This window comes from Canis aureus, chromosome 7, assembly GCF_053574225.1.
Source record: "Canis aureus isolate CA01 chromosome 7, VMU_Caureus_v.1.0, whole genome shotgun sequence".
NCBI classification, from domain to species: domain Eukaryota; kingdom Metazoa; phylum Chordata; class Mammalia; order Carnivora; family Canidae; genus Canis; species Canis aureus.
The window spans coordinates 60,414,152-60,428,904 of NC_135617.1; the positions used below are offsets into that span (position 1 = coordinate 60,414,152).

Here is a 14,753-nt window from a genome sequence, read left to right on the forward strand (position 1 = left end):
GACCCTAAGAGAAGCCCAAGGTGCTGTGAAAATACCAAGGCAAGCAGTCAGACTGGCTGCGATGGGCCGCAAGAAGGGCTTTCTGCAGGAGGTAGCAGAGAACATTTATCCCATAAGCAAGTATCAAACTCAGCCAGTAAGCTCTGTTTTGGCTGGGCCCTGGGGCTGCCACGATGTGGACGGGGTTTCTGGTCTGGAGGAGCCAAAGAGCAAACTGAAAATTGGAACTCTGAGGAGGCCATACAATTGCTGGGAGTAGAGGAGGGCTTCCTGGAGGAGGTGACACTTGAGGATAGAGGGAGGAGTGGACAGGGATAAAGAACAGGCCAGGGAAGTGAGATCTGGAGGATTCTGATGGCTCACACAGTTCTCCCAGTACTCCTCTGGGGGTGATAGAGACTTGGAAGCCAGGCGGGGGGGGGGGGGGGGGGGGGGGGGGGGGGGGGGATTAGGGCTTCTTCAGAAACATCTCCAGCTGAAGCCCAGAGGGACAATGCTGCTCCCTCCGGGGGGGTGAGCCCCAGCACTGGTTTCCCCGCCCTCTGGGACAGCATGTCTCTGCTGGAGAATTAAACAAACAAGCAGACACTAGAGATAGGCCCAGCTTGCAACAGTGAGCAGCACTGTTGTTTGCCCAGGAGGGAGAGAGAGAGAGAGGGCAGAGGACACCAGCCTGTGACCAGGGCAGGGCCACTCAGCTGGGGCGGGGCACAAAGCTTCGTTCCTTCCCTATCCCCCAACAGGTGCCCTGAGGTCTCCATCTGTGTGTCACAGACGTGTGAAAACCAGGAAACAGCAGAGGGGAGCGGCGGTCAAGTCTGCTGCATGCCATGTCACCTTGGCCAAGTCACTCCCCTTTCTGGACCTCAGGATCCTCCTAGGTAAGAGCCCGAGGTTACACTCCCTAAGCTTTAAGACTTTGTAACATCCCATCAAACACTCCAGCTGAGTTCATTGACATAAGCTGTCACATCTTCCAGGGGTCTGCATATTTTGAAAGGCCCCTGGAAAAGACAATGCCTAATTCAAAGATGGGTGAAATCTAGGACATGGTGCCAAGTGGTGGAGGGGAGAGATGGTTTCGGGGAACCCCTCAAATCCCAGCAGGTCAGAACAGCTTCCTCTCTCACCTGGGAGACCAGAATCTCTGTCTTTTTTGAAAAGATACTGGCTTGGTGAATCCATACTGTGAAAAGCCCCCACCAGCTACCCTGCCCCATCCCTCCACCCCCGATTTATGTCTGGAGAAAAAGCCCGGCAGGCTGAACTCTATCTTGGAGTCTCCATGTCCCGGCCAAGAGACTTTGGACAAATCATATTATCTGCTTGAGCCTCAGTTTCCTCATCTGTAAAATGGGAGTTGTGGTGCTTTATCGCCCAGGGTTGTGAGAAGATAAATGGAGACTATCAATACAGGTGAAGCTCCTGGTCTAGAGTGTCAGATACATGTTACTTCCCTCCCCTTTCTCTGTTCCAACCCCCCCATGAGTGAGCAAACTCTCAGAGAATATAAACCCACAAGCATCTGGCTCAAGTCAAACAGAAAGGATTAGGGAAATAGGTTAGACTCATGTTTTCCTTCAGGGAAATCCTAGGGGGGCGGGGGGGGGGGGGAAGAGACAGGTACCCAAGTGCCCTTGCCTATTAGCAAGAGGGTCTCTACCCTCCTCCCCCAGGAACCCCCAGGGCCTGAGCCGGGAGCTTGGCCCATGACCCAGGCCCCCCAGGACAGTTCACAGAGATTAAGTTAGTTAATGATTGGTCAGGCCCACCATCCTGCCTGCCTTCCCAGACCTAGAAATTCAGGGAGTGGGGGACACCTCCCCTCCGCTTCAGGAGCAGCCTGGCCTAATATCCTCAAGAAAATTAGTGAAGCAATTAGTGAAGAGGTATCCATGTCAGGAGAACATCAGACCAGGTTCCTGGGAGCCTAGGGAGGTCCCAAGAGGCAGGGCAGGTGGGGGGAGGCTGTAGGAATGGGCAGGCACAGCACACTCAGTTTTATCTGCCTTACTTATCAGTTTCATTTGAGATTTCCTTTGATGAAAAGGCTCCATGACTAAAGAAGTTTGGAAATCCCTTCACCGGCCAGATGAGCAGAATGAGGTCCAGGGTTGTCCGAAGCCACGTGCTATCTAGAGGCAAGACCTCGACTCAGATCTCTTGACTCACAGCTTGGTGCCCTTTCTGTTTCTCCAAGGGCCACTTAATCTCTTAATTGGGGCTCAGCACTGAGCCAGGCACCTTGGGAGGAAATAGGGCATCTGCCCCCCAAGAGTCAACTGGCCAACTGGGACGTGAGGCAGTGCTAGAGAGGGGTGCTGGCACTAGGTGTCCTGTGCATCTGAAGCAGGTCGGCTGCTACATCCAAGACTTTGCTGTTTGCTTTTCCTTCCCATGTGGAGGGGCTCAGCATTACCTCATTCCAGGCAGCCCACGGGCAGAGGGCACAGCTGGTGTGAACCATGGCCCCCGGAGGTCCCCTGGAGATATGGTTCTGCCTATAGCTCCCTGGATGTCAGCCCACTCAGTCCTTCCAAAACGTAGCTGGAGGCATCAGGAGAGGGAGGTAGGGCACACTTGGGGCTGTCATGTCTGCCGCCAGCTTCCCCAAGTCCCAGGACCTGGCCCCCTGCTCGACTCCATGGGGACTAGTCCCCACTGCCCAACTGAAAGTGATGGCCAAAATATTGAACATCCATTATGGCTCAGGCACGAGTTCACACAGAGCTGGGGGTAGAGGCCACACCATGCATAAACCCCACAGGTTCTGGACTGTGGGGAGGTCCAGGGCACCCAGGAAGGGACCAGGGTGGCCAGAGAGGCACACAGAGCTGTGGAGGTAGGGGAGACCAGGTGCTAGAACAGTAGCTATTTACCAATGAGGTGGCCTTGCTGGGGCGCACCAGCTGAATGTCTGCCCTGCCCCAGTCTGCTCTCAACTCTAGGCTGGAATGTATAGCTCCCACCTGAGAATGAGGCCTGTCTGGTCTACATACATGCCTCCATGTCTCCTCCACCCCTAGGAAGACCAGGCCAGGACTCCCCACCTCTCCATACATAAATAGAGTCCATCCAACATGGCAGGGACCTCACCGTTCATGGGTTCCTTCCACTGTTGAAAAAAATAGCAGACACGGCCAGCCCCAGTCCTGGGCTGGAATCCCAACCCCAAGGGCCCAGATCACAGACAGTTATAAGGAATCAGAACATTCTCCTTTTCTCCTTCTCTCTCTTTCTTTGGATATCTCCATCCCTCTCTCCATCCTTCCTACCTGTCCCCATGGTGCCAGGAAGCTTCTTGGACGGTCCTGTTGGCTGAGTGTTCCTCAGCTGTCTAAAGCCTCAGCTTCATCAGAACCCCCACTGCTCCCTAACCCGCATTCTCTGTGGGGGCAGCAGGCTGGGCAGTGGGGGACGAGCTGGGGCAAAGGTGGTCTTCACATCTCCTCAATTCCCACTGGCCCTTCAGGGACTAAGGGAGAACCTGCAAAAGTGAGATTTCTAAGGAGGTGGGATGCACTCTTTCCTATCTGGATGCCAGGGGAGTTGAAGTAGCCACTCTAGAGAGAGCCTCGAGTACAGTGAGGGGTGCTAAGCCCCCTCTCCCAAGCCCTTGGCATGACCTAGGGCTCAAAAGAGGACAGAGGTAGGCGCAGTGAGTCTTATGCTCAGGGGAGCTGCTCCTTCCCCACGGTGTGACCTTCACCCTGTCACTTATCCCCCAAAACCTCCTCCTCTCCACAGCTCCTCAGTTCTCTAGGCTGAAGCCGGCAGAGACTAATCAACCACACACACACCACCACCAACACCACCAACATCACCACCACCACCACCCATGACAGGGCCCCATAGAGAAGAGAAGAGTGTTCCCAGAACCCCCCTGCTCCAGGCAAGCCGACCTGGGTCATGGCACCCTCCCCACTGGGGCTGCAGAGGCTGGGCACCCCCTGAAGAGCCTCTCCCAAAACTACCACAAGAGTTACCTTGAAAGCCCCTCATACAAATAGCATCTCTAAAGCCCGGCCACTAAGCACTGCTGCTCGAGAAGCAGCTCGTCAGATATCCACGTATGGGTTTGTGGCTATGGGTCCCGACACTTGAGTTCAAAACCAGGAAGTGTCGCTGCCTTGCTGTGTGACCTGGAGCAAGGTACTGCTCATCTCTGGCCTCAGTGTCCTCTCTATAGACTGATTTCTGGAGCCCTGTTAGGGCTCCCAGGCCATAGCCATAGGGAACAAGGAGAAAGCAGCAAGGCTGAGCAAGCTGTGAACTCGACCTGTAGCCTGCGGGACTGAAAGGTCTGGAGGGAGGACCAGGGAGCACAGCCTGGGACCACCTTTTAGAAATGTTATAAAGATTACTAGAACAGAGGTGGGTGGCAAGGAGCAAACTCTCCTGTCCATCATCTGACCACCAGCCCCCGTTTGCCTCTGGCCATCAACCAAAACAGCTCGGATGACCACAAGAAGGATTTAAGTTACCTAAGCAGAGGCTCCCCAAACTCCTCTTCTCTGGGGGAATTTAGGGAATGATAGCAGGGGTATGTTTATCTGGAGACTTCTAGGCCCATTTCTGGCCGGGAATAAATGTTGGGGAGTGGGAGAGAAAAGAGAAGAGGCAGGGCGTCAGCTTTTAGGGACCTTGGGAGGTGGGAAGGGTACCCATGATTCTAATCTTTGAGCTGAAGTGGGGGAAGGAATTTGTCAGGGGTGTGGTAGGGCCAGAAGCAGAGCAGTAAGGGAATGGAATGAGAAGGCTGTCAAGTGGCAAAGCAAGTGTTTGTGGGAAATGGAGAGAAAGACCCTTCCCTGGTTGGAGGGGATGAGAGGGAGGTTCAGCCCCCAGCTCCATGCCCTGGGCACCCCAGCCCTTCTCCAGGTACAATGCATCCTCACTGGGGCAGGTCCTGCACCTCCACTGTGACATAAGCTTAGCTAGAGGAGCCCAGAGCCATAGTTTGAGAAGTAAGGATGACACACAGCTAGCCTGGACCCAGGCAGGCACTGGGGAGGTAAGGCTGGTGGTGTCCACAGGGCAGTCTGAGGATAAAGGCTCTTCCTTCCCCCCAACACTGCTGGGATGCTCAGGCCAGACCAGCTTTTCTTCTGGGCGTCACCCCCCCACCCCCACCCCTCACCTCACTTTACCAGCCGGTAAAGCCCAAAAAAGGTCTTCTCTCACTCTACTGCCAGCTGTCTCCTTGCTTCCCTAGGGCTGGCCTGTCACAATTGTGTGACTGACTCATTTCTCCTCTGTCTCACACTCAGGTATCTGTGGGTCTCCTAAGGGAATGGAGGCTGCAGAACCACCCAAGAAGGAGGGCCCTTCCTCTACTGCAGTGAGGATGAGGCAAATGAGAGGATGAGCGCAAGAGGGTAGGGCCGAGCCCCCCAGATACCTCAGCCATGTAATGGACAATTTGAGGTGAGCCTGGGATGCGTTGATGGGGACCAGGTAAGGAGATGCAGTGCTCTGCAAATGATTTATGCATGCGTGTGTATTACAAGGAAGCTGGGTCAGCCCTGCCCAGTTTCCTCTGGAGGCCCAGGTCTCCAGCACCCTGTCTTCCGCGCCGGAAAGGCTCCCATCCTCCCCTGTTCTCCCCACGTCGTCACCTCTCATCTCCATTTCCGTCTGTCCTACCCAACCAGGAGTTGAAGATTTCTCCCACCACCTTCCTGCATTCTGTCCTCACAAAGCCACCTTGGGATACGCTCTTCACCCCTCTGCAACCCCCCCAACCTAAAGCTCCTCAGGGCACCCCTGGCTATCTGGAGCTGTCTCTTTGCTTCCCCGGGGCTGGCAGGGGTAACTTCCAGCCCCTTTGAAGCTTCCCAAGGGGGAGGTAAGATGAGGAGAGGGGCTATCCTGCAAGGCTGGCTGGGCGTAGGCTAGGGAGCTTCCTCTCTGGTCTATAGAAGGACAGACCCTCCACACCCAGAGGTGGGTGGCCTTGAACCCTTTTCTCATGAGCTGACACCGCAAACTTGCTGGGCACCTTCCAGCAATGGGCTTCAAATGAAGCTGCTGTGTGACTGTGGACACCATCCAGACATTCTTGGAAGCGCAGGGCCCCCTCCTCAATCAGGACCCCTCCTAGGTCCCTCCCCCAGTGCCACCCCAAGCCTCTAGAGGGCGTGGGAGAGCAGTGCTTGACTTCCCAGCCCCCAGGGCATAGCACAGTGGCTCTCTGAACAGACCTCTGGGATCAACCAGCTGCCCCCACCCACTGTCCCTGGGGGAAGCCACGCCTTGCTGGAGACTGCAGCCAGGTGCAGGAGAGTATGGGCCTGGACCCAGGAGGACAGCTGCGTGGAGGATGCAGGGACCAGCTGGGCTGTGGGGCACTCTGAACAAGAGTGGGTTCCGTGGAAACAGTGGAAAGAATGATTTGAGACCAATCTGAGATTAGCCCACTGTTCATTGGGGAACAGAAAGGAGAGTGGTGGCCTGAGCGAGCCCTGGGAGTTCCTGCCTGACCTTGGAATAAGGAGGGTCTTCTTGGCCCATGTGGCAAAGCTGCAAAGCCCCCCACACCCGCTCTGTAGGGTCAGAACTAGGGTCAGGCAAGTGAGGCAAGTAGGACACCAAGTGCCCGATTGGCCCCAACCCTGAGCGCCTTCATAACTCCTGCACCCCATCACCTCACTTCCCCCATCTCAGTCCCAGCCCTGCCCTCTGAGCTGTCCTGGGGACAAAAGCCCCAGGAATAGTTGAGGCAGAGGTGGCTGAGGTGAGCAGAGGGGTTACTTTTCCACACTGGATGCCCCAAAGGAAAGAACTAGCACCTAACTCAGCAGTAGGGGAGGGGAAACAAAGAAAGAGGAGAGAGACGACTGTCTGTCACCTGAGCCCGGACCCCAGTGTGTGCCTGTCTGTGTCACTGTCTGTGTGTATTTGTGCATCCAAATTGTGGTTCTGCCAATTTCTAGTTATGTGTCCTTGGGCAAGTTACCCAACCTCTCTAAGCCTTAGTTTTCTTGAAAACTTATGATAATAATAACTACACATATAAGAATACCCCTTAGGGTTGGAGTAAAGATTAAAGGAGGTAATACATGGAAAGGGTGTAGCATGAGCACGTTGTCTGCCCACAGGAAGAACTAAATAAAGGTTGATTGCTATTCCCACTGTTATCGATAATATTGTCTCGTGTGGCCCTAGCTTACTTTGCAACCTTATTCCCACTGCCTCCCTACCCATGCATCCCATTCCAGCCAGACAGGACTTCTGACAACCCCCAATGCGCTTATGTCTTCATCCTCACCTAGGCATCACCAGCCATGAAATTTCACCTCTTCTTCTTTTTTTAAAATTTATTTATTTATTCTTGAGAGACACAGAGAGGCAAAGACATAGGCAGAGGGAGAAGCAGGCTCCCCTCAAGGAGCCCAATGTGAGACTCGATCCCAGACCCTGGGATCACACCCTGAGTCAAAGGCAGACCCTCAACTGCTGAGCCACCCAGGTGTCCCAAATTTCACCTCTTCAAATAAGACTGCCTGGACCACTTCTGTTCAGTGATCTCCCCAAAACTCCTATAGTACTAGCTGTGTATCCCTCGCAAGCCAGCTTCAAATTGTTGATTAATCAATACGTTTAACTTTGCAAGGGAGTGTGTGTGTGTGTGTGTGTGTGTGTGTGTGTGTTGTCTTTCCAAGTACACTTATATAGGAAGAACTATATATTTCCATGATCTGTACACCTCACATCCTAGCCTAAGGACTTGTACGGGCCTGTAGGTCTAGACATCCATATGTAGACCCTGAATGATGGTGGATGATACTCATGGTAAATGCTGCCTTTGGTTGCATTCCTACTGTGCGCCCTACATTTCCTCATTAACCCCATGTTCACCCCATGGAATAGATTATACATGTAAAATTACTGCTTAGAGAATTTAAGTAACTTGCCCACGATCATCTAGCAAATAAACAAGAAAGCTGAGATTTAAACTCAAGTCTATTTTCCAGAGCTCGCACTCTTAATCATTATGGTTTCAATAGAAGACTGAACCAAAACCAGAATTTCCTTTCTGTGATCAAAGATGGAAATAACAAGAATGCAAGGTGATACGAGAACTTCAATCAAATGCTTTCAGGATTTCAAATCAGAGTCCAATGGGGTCAGGTCCCATCACACACTATTCAGAGTAAAGCCAGAGAGCCTCAGTCATCACAGAAAGAGGCACAAATAAGGTTAAAATAAAACTCATCCCAGAGTGAGTCAGAAAAATTGCTTACCTTGATTGATTCTTCAATCACCAGAATGTTTCAGTTGACCTTAGCTCTCTTTCAACTATCATAGGAGAAACTTTTTTTTCTCTTTGTTGATCATCAATTCAGCATCCTTGTGATAATTAAACGGGCAATATTTAATTATCAATATTTGCTGGTCGGTCAGCAAAGATCTCATGGAGTAACCACCAGAAGACCACTCACTGGCTGATTTTCACATATGCTTCATCAATCTCCAGCTTTTATAATAAAATCTGGCCACAGAGAATATATTCCCCTCAGGTCACCATCTTCCTTTGCCATCTACCACTAGTTATTCTGGGGCTAAATTGACTTGAAGTATCTACACTACATTCTTCTCCGTGTGACTTAATTTCCTTACCTGGAAAATGAGGGTAATAAGACTACCAACCCCACAAGGCTATGGCAAAGATCTAATGAGGCAACGTGTGTAAAGTTCAGTGGCTGGCATGAAGTGAGTGCATAATACACAGTTGGGGCCGTTGGTGTTGTCATTTCCAGCCAGAGGGAGGTGCCCAGATTCCTGACCCCGCTTTGGCTTCAGAGAAGCTGCTTCTCCGAACACCTCTTCTCTCTTGCCTACTAGGATGCATGTCCCAGAGAATTGGCCTCCTGCATTCTCTTGCTCCTCTCATCATACGTCAGCCCCCAGCGCCGTAGAATTACCAAACCTCATGGCCAAGAAGGTGGTCATACCTCATCTGCTTCAGCCTTATTTTTTTTCTGAAAGGGAAGGCAGTCTTCTGCAACCTAAGGGCTTGCCCTAAAATCATATACCATTTGCTTCCTTTTGTGAATTGACCTTAGATTTCATTGTATACCAAACAAGGAAATCAGTCTCATAACTTGGTGCCACACCCTGTTTGGGACCCAAAAAAAAAAAAAAAAAAAAAAAGGTGTTGTTATTATCTACTTAACTTTGCTCACTCTCCTCGTTTACACATCTTGGCACTAAACAACCTTTGGCTGTTTCCACATACTATTCAGTTCCCAAAGATGAAGTCTTGACATCACTGAGGAAGTTTTTTAATGTAATAAAGGCTCTGAAGGCAGCTCATTTGTGTATTTGTTGATTTATACATTTACTAAATATTTATTGATGCTTTCAGGGGTGCCTGGGTGGCTCAGTCGGTAAAGCGTCCAACTCCTGGTTTCGGCTCAGATCATGATCTGATGTTTGTGGGATAGAGCCCCACCTCACGTTCTGTGCTCAGTGCAGAGTCTGCTTCAGATTCTCTCTACCTCTCCCTCTCACTCACTCTCTCTCTCAAATGAATTAATTAATTAATTTAAAATATCTGTTGATACTTTCTTACATGTCAAGCCCGGTATAGGGGAATGAAATGCCACAGTAAAGCAAACTGACATAGGTCCTGCACTCTTGGAATATACAGGTTAGCACCTGAGCAAAGCACACCTGGTCTGTTATTTTAGTATGATTACATAAAATTGACAATAATAAAAGTCTCTAATAATGGATTAAGGGACTTCTAGGAAAAGATAGCAGCCTGAACATTTGCGTCCACTTTGCTGTTCCCTGAAACTCTGCTAAAACAAAGTTAAAGGCTCTTTACATGTTTCTTTCACTTCTATTTTGTTTTTAAAAGTATATACCCGCAAGGACAGGAAGAACAGGAGAGAAGATAACAACAAAACTTTGAAAGCTAGAAAGCAGGTGGAAGAGAGAAAGAAGGGACAGGTGGTGAGGAAAACCATAACCACCCAATCTACACCCCAGAATTTCGAGAAGGCTCAGGAAATAGTGATGCCAGTTCCCTCTGGAAGTAGGAACGAAAGGGATTTAGTAAATAGAGAGAACTGGTCAAAGGTGTTTTTAAAAAGCAGTCAGGGGATCCCTGGGTGGTGCAGCGGTTTAGCGCCTGCCTCTGGCCCAGGGCACGATCCTGGAGACCCGGGATCGAATCCCACGTCGGGCTCCTGGTGCATGGAGCCTGCTTCTCCCTCTGCCTGTGTCTCTGCCTCTCTCTCTCTCTCTCTCTCTCTGTGACTATCATAAATAAATAAAAATTAAAAAAAAAAAAAAGCAGTCCGATCTTCAGATTCTTCCCCTACCCCACACAGCCAGGCAAAAGGCTTACTCCCTAGTGAGGGGAAAACAGAATGAATGTCTTTGGACAAGGGTCCCCAGGATACTTAGAGCAGAAATATCTTACTGAAAATGATCATATGGTGGATTCTGATACCCAGGCTCCCTGGAATCTCAGAAAACTGGCAGGAAACTGGAAGGTGCATTATCTGAGGAATCTAACTAACCTGAAAGGAAGAAAAGATCCAAGATACCAACATCTGAAGCTTTAAAATGTAATATCCTAATCAGATCATCCTAGTGTGAGGCTCACAGATGACAAACTATACGCACACGCACACTTAGAGCGCCCAACCAGCTTTTCAGATAGCCATGTTTAAAAGCAACCAAACAACCAGGATTATGAGACACCTGAGATAAGTTTCTAACACAAAAGACAGACCAAAACAAAGCAAGTAACTTGGAGGAAGATGAGACTATGTAGCAAGAAGAAACTTAAAAATAACAACACTATCATTTTATTCTAAGAATGATAAGGAAAACTATTGCAAAAATGAAACAAAAACAGAATAGGTTTTTCTAAAAGAATAAGAGAGAAGTCTTGAAAAATCAAATGTGTGATAGCAGAAATAAGAAATTTAGTAGCAGTTTGGAAGAGAAAGCTGAGGAAATGTCTGTAAAACGGAGGGACAATAACAAAAGGCTGTAAAAATATGAATGAATATATAATAAAATTAGAGGACTAGTTCAGGCAATAATATCCAAATAAGAGAAAAATATCCCAATAGGAGAGGAATCAAACTAAAGGAAAGATATCACTAATGACATAATCTAAGAAAATTTCCCAAAACCGAAGAACTGAGAGCCCAGGGCAATAGATACTCACTTTTAAAAGTATTATTTTGGGGCAGCCCAGGTGGCTCAGCGGTTTAGCTCCGCCTTCAGCCCCGGGGGCGTGACCCTGGAGACCCGGGATCGAGTCCCACATCGGGTTCCCTGCATGGGGCCTGCTTCTCCCTCTGCCTGTGTCTCTGCCTCTCTCTCTCTCTGTGACTATCATAAATAAATAAAAATTTTTTTAAAAAAGTATTATTTTTAAATTTCAGTTTCCAATTGTTACTATTAATGTTGTTACTATTAATTATTGTTACTATAAATTTCCAAATGTTACTATTAATATATGCGAATACGACTGATTTTTGTGTATCTATCTTGTATATTGCAAACTTACTAAATCTAAATCCGTTTATTAGTTCTAGTAGCTTCTTTGTATATTCCATCAGATTTTCTACACAGATTGTCCTGTCATCAACAAATGATGACAGTTTTATTTCTTCCTTTCCTATATAAATGCCTTGTATTTCTTTTTCTTCCCTTACTGCACTGGTTAGAGTTTCTTGTACAATGTTGAAAAGACACAGTAAGAGTCTTATCCTTGTCTTATCCCTGATATTAAAGGGGAAACATTCAATCTTTTACCATCAGTTTTCTTTTGTAAAGGTTCACTATCAGGCTGTGGAAAATCCTTTCTATGCCTGACTTGCTGAAATTCTTTTATGAGGAAGAGATATCGAATTTTGCTGAATGCTTTTTCTACATCTACTAAGATGATCTTTTATTTTTCTTTTTAAATATGATGAATTACATTGCTTGATTTTTTTAATGGTACAAACCTTGCATTCCTAGGGTAAATCTCATTTAGTCATGGTATATTATCATGGAGGGAAGGAAAGACTGGGATTCAATTTACAAATATTTTGTTGAGAATTTTTGCATTGATGTTCATGGGAGATTTTTTTTTTAAGTAGGCTCCACACCCAAAATGGGCTTGAACTTATGACCCTGAGATCAGAAGTTGCGTGCTCTATCAGCTGAGCCAGCCAGGTGCCCCTCATGAGAGATACTGATCTACGGTTTTCTTTTCTTATAATATATTTGTCTAGTTTGGGTATCAGAATAATGTTGGCCTCATAGGATGAATTGGGAAGTATTCCCTCCTCTATAATTTTCTAGAAAAGATTGTGTAGAATTGGTATTTCTTCCTTAAATGTTTGGCAATGCTCATCAGTTAAACCATCTAGGCCTGGAATTTTCTTTGTGGGAAAGCTTTAACTACAAATCTAGCTTTTAAAAAACAGATATAGATCTATTCAAGCTGTTTCTTCTTGAGTAAACTTCTGTAGTTTGTGCCTTTAGGGGATTTGTTTATTTCATCTAAGTCATGGAGATTTTTGAAGCAAAATTGTTCATAATATTCTCTTATTAACTTTTCAGTATTTGTATACTCTATAGTGAAGACATCATTTTCATTCTTGACATTGGTAATCTGTGTGTTTTCTTTTCTTCTGACCAATATGGCTAGAGGTTTATCAATTTACGATCTTCTTGGGAAAAAAAGCGGCTTTTAGTTTCACTGATTTATGTCTTTCTGCTACTTCATTAATTTTCTTTATCTTTCTTCTACTTACTTTGTGCTTACTTTGCCCTAAAGATTTTCGAAGTTATTAGAAGTTTTAAACTGTGAAACAAAAATAATACAGGAACAATTTTTCATCTATTTTGTGCTCTGGAAGAACCTTTCCATTTCAAAAGCTCTCAGTAGGTATAAAAACACATGCAATTATTCATCCATCAAATATTTATTGAGTACCTACTATGTGTTGGGCAGTATTCTAGGTACTGGATATAGAATAGTGAATAAAATAAAGGTATTGCCTCACTAAACTTCTAATGAGAGGACACAGGCAACAAATAAATAGACATATACATATATGATACATCAGGTGGTAATAAATGCTATGCAGAAAAATAAAGCAATTTGAAGGAATAGAGATTGAGATGGGGTCAGCAAAGGTCTGTGTCTAGGACAGAAACCTGAAGGAAATAAGGTAAAAGGCCAGGGAAATGTCTGAGGGAGAGTACTCTAGAGTGAGAGAACTATAAGTGCAAAGTCCCTATAGTTAGAACATGCTTGTCTTTTAAGGGAAAGTAAGAATGGCTAAATGGCAGGGAAGAGAAGTAGCTAGGAGTCAGAACAGTCTTATAGGCTGCTGTAGAAATTCATATCTAATTCTGAGTGCAGTAGGAAGAATTCTAAGATGGACTCCCAGCATTCCCTGACGCTCTATACAATCCCTGGACTATGAATATGATAGCTGGCACTCCTGTGATTAGCTTATGTTATATGGCAAATTGACTCTAGAAGTGGGAGTTTATCCCAATGGGCCTGACCGAATCACATGAACCCTGGAGGGTTTTATCAACAACAAAAAACAACCCAATTCAAAAATGGGCAAGAGACTTAAGAGACATTTCTTCAAAAAAGACATACAGGGATCCCTGGGTGGCGCAGCCGTTTGACACCTGCCTTTGGCCCGGGGCGCGATCCTGGAGACCCGGGATCGAATCCCACATCGGGCTCCCGGTGCATGGAGCCTGCTTCTCCCCCTGCCTGTGTCTCTGCCTCTGTCTCTCCCTCTCTCTCTCTCTCTCTCTCTCTCTCTCTATCAAAAATAAATTTAAAAAAAAAATAAAAAAAAAAAGATATACAAATGACCAATAAGCACATGAAAAGATGCTTTACATCACTAATCATTAGGAGCATGCAAAACAAAATTTGATTTTGATGAGATTACTACTCACTTCCATTAGGATGGCTATCATCAAAAATTTTTTCTAAAAAAAAATAAAGTTAAATATTTTTTCTAATTATTTTATTTATTTATTTATTTAAAAATATTTTATTTACTCATTCATGAGAGACACACAGAGAGAGGCAGAGACACAGGCAGAGGAAGAAGCAGGCTCCATGCAAGGAGCCCGACATGGGACTCGATTCCGGGACTCCAGGATCACCCCCTGGGCTAAAGGCGGCGTTAAACTCCTGAGCCACAGGGACTGCCCAAGAAATTTTTCTATAACAAAAAATAAGTGTAGGTAAAGATGTAAAGGAATTGTAACACTTGTGCACTGCTGGTGGAAATGTAAACTGGTGCAGACACTGTGGAAAACAGAATAGAGCTTCCTCAAAAAATTAAAAATAATTATCATATGACCCACCAATCCCATTCCTGGGTATATACCCAAAAAAATTGAGAGCAAGGTCTCAAAAAGATATTTGTACACTCATGTTCATAGCAGCATTATTCATAATAGCTAGAACATGGAGCAACCTAAGTATCAATCGATAGGTGAATGGATAAGCAAAATGTGGTCTATACATACAATGAAATACCATTCAGCCTTAAAAAGAGTAGAAATTCTGAAATATGGTACAATATGGATGAAACTTGAGGACATTGTACTAAATTAAATAAGGCAGGCACAAAAGATAAATACTGCATGATCCCACTTATACCAACTACTTAGAGCAGTCAAACTCATAGAGACAGAAAGTACTATGGTGGTTACCAGGGGTCAGGAGAGGGGAGAATGGAGAGTTAGTG

At 46.7% G+C, this 14,753-nt stretch overlaps 1 long non-coding RNA gene across 1 annotated transcript; it reads left to right on the top strand.

Moving 5' to 3' along the window:
* The first annotated feature begins 475 nt into the window (after window positions 1-475).
* LOC144317469 (uncharacterized) lies at window positions 476-9,397 on the top strand. Its single transcript, XR_013383478.1, has 3 exons — window positions 476-881; window positions 5,271-5,457; window positions 8,848-9,397. It is a non-coding gene; the product is annotated as an uncharacterized LOC144317469 (long non-coding RNA).
* Window positions 9,398-14,753: the final 5,356 nt, after the last annotated feature.